Below are 6,286 nucleotides of genomic sequence, written 5' to 3' on the forward strand. Positions count from 1 at the left end.
CACCAAAGTTCCTCCTGTCCCTCCAGATCTTTCCTTAGCACAATTTATGTGCTGAACTCGCAAATGCATGTGATACTATTTGTCCCTTAATTCATGCAGTTACAATTGAGGTAGTATTTCATAACCCGTGTTAAATTTGCATTGAAGTGATGAGCCATATCTTTTAATGGACTTCAGTTAAACCTACTTTTATAGTTCATTTTACTTTTTCTCCCAGAATACACTAAATAAAAGTTATATATTGTAATTCAACAATGTGTTTTTAAAAACTATAGATTGTGAAAAAATTAAGAGGAAAATATTTGTAACATATGACAGGATGTGGAATAATATATATTATATATATACATTATATATATATATATATATATATATATATATATATATATATATATATAAATATATAATAAAGAGCTCCCAAAAAGCAATAATAATAATAATAATAAAAGGCAAAAAAAAAAAAAAAAAGGAATGCTGGAGACATCACAATACCTTACTTCAAATTAGATTACATAGTTACAGTAACAAAATTGCCTGTTACTGGCATAAAAACAGACACAAAGACCAATGATACAGAATAGAAGATAGAGACAAACCCACAAAGGTACAATCATCTGATCTTTGACAAAGGTGCCAAAACATACATTGGAGAAAAGACAGCCTTTTAACAAATGATGCTGGGATATCTGGTTTTCTATATGCAGAAGTATGAAGCTAAAAGTTTATCTCTCACCTTGCACAAATATAACTCAAAATGAATTAAAGATCTTGGAATTAGGCCAGAAATACTTCAACTCCTAGAAGAAAACAGAGTCAACACTCCAGCTTTTAGGCACAGGCAATGACTTTCTCAATAGGACCCCCAAAAGCTCAGGAAACAGTGCCAAGAATTAATAAGTGAGACAGCATCGAATTAAAAAAGCTTCTGCACAACAAAGGAAACAATTAGGAATGTGAAGAAACAACTCAGAATGGGAGAAAATCTTTGCTAGCTACTCTTTTCACATAGGATTACTATCTAGAATATAGAAAGAGCTCAAAAAAATTTATACCAAAAAATCAAATAGCCCAATAATAAATGGGCAAATGAACTAAACAGACATTTCTCAAAAGAAGAAATACAAATGGCTGACAAATACATGAAAAAATGTTCAACATCATTAGCAATGAGGAAAATGCAAATCAAAACTACTCTGATATTTCATCTCACACCAGTCAAAATGGCAATCATCAAGAATACAAATAAGGGGCCTGGGATGTGGCTCAGTGGCAGAGCACTTGCCTAGCATGTGTGAGGCACTGGGTTCCATTCCTGGCACCACATAAAAACAAACAAAGACATTGTATCCATCTACAACTTAAAAAAAAAAATACAAATAATAGCCAGGTGCAGTGGCACTGGGGTGTAATCCCAGCTGCTCAGGAGGCTGAGGCAGGAGGATTGTAGAATTCAAAGCCAGCCTCAGCAAAAGCAAGGCACTAAGCAACTCAGTGAGACCCTGTCTCTAAATAAAATACAAAATAGGGATAGGGATGTGGCTCAGTGGTTGAATGCCTCTGATCAGTCCCCAGTACGAAGAAAAAAAAAAAAAAAAAAGAATACAAATAATAATAATAATAAATACTGGAGAGGATGTGGAGAAAAACACATTGGGGCTGGGGTTGTGACTCAGAGGTAGAGCGCTCACCTACCATGTGTGAGGCCCTGGGTTCAATCCTCAGCACCACATAAAAATAAAAATAAAGATATTGTGTCCACCTATAACTAAAAAATAAATATTAAAAAAAAACCACTGTGGTGGGACTGTAAATTAGTACTATCGCTATGGAAATCAGCATGGAGTCTTCTGAAAAAGACTAGACATGGAACCACTATGTGACCCAGCTATATCCACTTCTAGGTATTTACTCTGAAGAATTAAAGGCATCTTATTACAATGATACATACATAACCCATGGTTATAGCAGCATAATTCACAAAATAGCCAAACTATGGAACCAGCCTAGGTGTCTATCAAATGATGAATGGATAAAGAAAATATGGTATATATATACACAATGGAGTTTTATTTGGCCATAAAGAAAAATGAAATTATGTCATTTGCAGGAAAACGAAACTAGTAAGTGAAATAAGTCAAACTCAGAAGATTGAGAGTCATATGTTTTCTCTCATTTGTGGAAGCTAGAGAGGAAAAGGAAAGATATGGGTGAATCTCATGAAAATTAAAGAGAGATCAGTAGAGGAAAGGGACCAAGGGGTGAGAGGTGAGGAGGGAGGGAGGAAATGCTGGGAAGTTGGCCAAATTATATTATTATGTTGTGTGCATGTACAAATATATAACAACAGATCCTATCAATATGTACAACTATAATGCACCAATAAAAAAATGAGGAGAAAAAGAAAAAGGCAAGTAGCCCTGGACAAAAATCAGAAAAAGGGATATATAAAGTAGGATATATAAAATAATTTACAAAAGAGGAAAATAACTGGTTGAGAAACACATGAAAAGATGCTCAGTCTCATCTAGCAGATTGGCAAACATTAGAAATCTCCAGCAGGATGGACTGTGATTCTTTATTCTTTCTTGGTAACATGTTTTTGTGTATTTACCTACCTCCATTCACAAATCCTGGTGGACTAAAATCATAGTGCCACACTTTTCCTAACCATAGGAGTGGGGTATACAACCTGGCCTAGTAAATAATCTGATATCTTGTTTTTTGCTAGAGCAGTTGGTACACTGATGGGCAGGTGACCCAAGCTGGGCCAAACAGATTATCTGCAGTTCATCGAATTCTTTTTTTAGGGTGAGGGGATGGGGAGTGGGGACCAGGGATTGAACTCAGGGGCACTAACCACTGAGCAACATCCCCAGCCTTATTTTGTATTTTATTTAGAGACAGGGTCTCCCTGAGTTGCTTAGGGTCTCACTAAGTTGCTGAAGCTAGCTTGGAACTCTCAATCCTCCTGCCTCTCTCAATCCCCTGGGATTATAGGCATGCACCACCAAGACCCATTGCTGAATTCTTTTTTTTTTTTTTTTTTTTTTTGAGAGAGAGAGAGAGAGAGAGAGAGTTTTTTAATATTTATTTTTTAGTTTTCGGCAGACACAACATCTTTGTATGTGGTGCTGAGGATCGAACCCAGGCCGCACGCATGCCAGACGAGCGCGCTACCGCTTGAGCCACATCCCCAGCCCTGAATTCTTTTATCCAACAATTTTACCCCTAATGTTTTGAAGCCCTTCTCTTGTTGGAATATTTAGTTTTATTTTGCAATAAATTTGCACTGTATAGTTTTTGTATTATGAGACGTTTATATCATCCAAGGGGCAAAGATGCTAGTTAGTTAGGTGGGGATGGACAAGAACATTAAATGGGAAGATATGTTTGCAAACAGACTTTCTTTTAAGTAGAAGTTGATGAGTGAATATTTTCATATTTTGATGACTTTTTCATACCCAAACTCTTACCTGTGGAGACTTAGTTAATGAATATTTAAAAAATGAGGATTTTTCTAATAATCACCCTTAGGGAAGGGCTGTTTTGATGGTGATAAAGGGAGTTCTCTGTAGTAAGGGGGCTTGAATCCCTTCATTGTCAGTGCAGTAATTTTAACTTATGTTTGTTTGAAAGAATCTTAATTAAATATGACTACTTTGTCATAGTTTTTGTCTTTGTTATTGTTGTTGTTGTTATTATTATTACTATTTTTATTTTGCAATGCTGGTGATGCAGGGCCTTACACATGCTAGCAAGTGCTCTTTCACTGAATGAACTACACTCCTGACCCCCATCATAGTTATTAGTGTTCTAGAATTGTGGAAGTGAAAGGCATTCTGAAGATCATAGTTTTCTACCTTTTTTCTGAGCACAATTAAGTTTTCTTTCCCCTCACTCTCCAATTCTTGGCTTATTTTTTGCTCTACACATTGAGGTTAAAAAAAATGAACAAAACCAGATGGTGGGGGGGGAGGCTGTGAATGTTTTTTTTTTCTTTCCTCCTGGCAGTAAACCTTTATTGAATAGTTACTATGCACTTCTGTTCTTCTGCATGCAGTTGCAAAAAAACCTCTCACCATTTAAATCAGAGATAAAACAAAATGAAGAAAAGAGGAAAGAAATAAAAATATCTTTAAGTGAAGAAAATTTCTTATTGATTTTGCTTTTTGGTCTGAGAAATGTTAACAATTTTATCTAAATTACCTTAAGGAACTCCTCCAATGTCCATACTTACTATAGGTCTAACAAAGAGGTTCACATTGGTGATTTAATTTCTAGAAAGGCTTTCTGTTCCAATAACAGAATGCCTTTAATCAAAATTTGTCCCTCACCCCCGCCAAAAAAATATGGATGAATACTGAGGGCTGGATCCCTTCCCTTCCCTTTCCTCCCCTTCCCTTTCCTTCCCAGGGTTTGAGGCATACTAGGCAAATACTTAATCACAGAGGTACACCCTGCAGCTGTTTTAAAGGCTGTTTTGCCCATAATGTGTTGACGTCTTAACACACCACTAGGAGGCAGTGGTTTGCAACCGGTGGTTGGGAACAGCAGGAACCTAGCACCTTTATTTTTAAACAATAGAAAAATGAGCCTCCTAGTTATGCAAGAATCGCAAGGCCTCTGTCCATTCCTACCCTTCTAACTAAAAGTCTATATTTGTAAAAATGTGTTCATGAAATAGAGTTCAACTAACTGGTGGCAGAACCATATTTGTACCTCCTCTCTTTGTTTCCTGTAGCCTCTCTCCTTTTCTACCCTCCACAAAAATTTATTGAGCACCTACCATTTGCCAACATATGCTAAGTGACTGGATATGCAGTGTTGAGTGAAAAAGCACCAGTGCAGACCTCATGGATCTGCTAGATAGCCCCTTATTGATAGACAGATAGGTTGGTTTCACTTCTTGTTATAACAAACATTATTACAAAGAGTAGATTTCTCTAGGGCACTGGTTCTCAAAATGTGGTGTAGGTCAGGAGACCAAAATTATTTTCATAATTATACTAATATATTAAACCCAGGGCCACATCCCAAACCCCAGCCCTTTTTTTGTATTTTATTTACAGACAGGGTCTCACTGAGTTGCTTGGGGCCTCACTAAATTGCTGAGGCTGGCTTTAAATTCACAATCCTCTTTTCTTAGCCTCCTGAGCCTCTGGGATTATAGGCTTGTGCCACCACACCCAGCTATTTGCCTTTTTTTCATGTTCATTCATGAATGTACAGTGGAGTTTTCCAGAGCCTACAGGACATGTAAAATTGTAGCTGATTGACTTTAAAAACAGATGTGAGACTCAGGATATTTTCTATTAAGCCAGATGTGAAAGATTTGCAAAACCACAACACACAGTGACACTCTCCTTCCTAATTTTTTTTTTTTTTTTTTGGTTGGGGAAATATTGTTATTTTAATTAAAATATTATTTATACTAATATGTAATAAGCTTTTTGTTATTTTAAGTGAATTAAATGTTTTAACATTTTCTCAGCTTTAATTTCTAATATGGAAATATCAGTGGGCATCTTATGCATAAATAAAATCTTTTCAGTGTCTCCAATCTTTTGTTTTTCACAACAGGTGGGTAATGAGCTGATAGTGTAACAAGGTTTGAATTAGGCACATTTCATAGGATGACATGGAAACCTACTCAAGATATCTATGAACCACAAGATCTCAATTACTTTTTTTTTTTTTTTACTGTACTAGGAATTGAACCCAGAGGTGTTTTACCGCTGAGCTACATCCTCAGCTCTTTTTATATTTTATTTTGAGACAGGGTCTCACTAAGTTACCCAGGTTGGCCTTGAACTTGCAATCCTCTTGTGCCATTGCACCCGATCCTCAATCATTTATTTTAAGAGTGTAATAAAGACCTGGTAACAAAGTTTGAGAACAACTGTTCTAGGGTATATATCCTAAAGTGAAGTTTCTGGGTCATAGGCATCCATAATTTCAGTTTTACTTGATGTTACCAAATTGTTCTCTGAAGTAGCTAAAGCTAACCTCTTTAAAAAATCTATATATCCTTGGGCTGGATATATAGATTTTTAAATCTATATATTTATAGAGCACAGTGGTAGAGCACTTGCCTTGCAGTGCTCAGTGGTAGAGCACTTGCCTTGCATATGTGAGACCCTGGGTTGGATCCCCAGCACCACATAAAAATAAATAAATAAAAATAAAGATATTGTGTCTATCTATAACTAAAAAAAATTTTTAAAAATCTATATATCTTGGTGTTTCGAGCTTTTTTTTTAAACCACAAATCATAAAAAATTGTGGA

General features: G+C 35.9%; 1 non-coding gene across 1 annotated transcript; it reads right to left on the bottom strand.

Moving 5' to 3' along the window:
• Positions 1-5,574: 5,574 nt before the first annotated feature.
• On the bottom strand, positions 5,575-5,675 carry LOC143411118 (small nucleolar RNA U13). Its single transcript, XR_013092826.1, has one exon. It is a non-coding gene; the product is annotated as a small nucleolar RNA U13 (small nucleolar RNA).
• Between the last annotated feature and the right edge of the window lie 611 nt (positions 5,676-6,286).

The sequence above is a fragment of the Callospermophilus lateralis genome, chromosome 11, assembly GCF_048772815.1.
Source record: "Callospermophilus lateralis isolate mCalLat2 chromosome 11, mCalLat2.hap1, whole genome shotgun sequence".
In the NCBI taxonomy this organism is placed as follows: Eukaryota; Metazoa; Chordata; class Mammalia; order Rodentia; family Sciuridae; genus Callospermophilus; species Callospermophilus lateralis.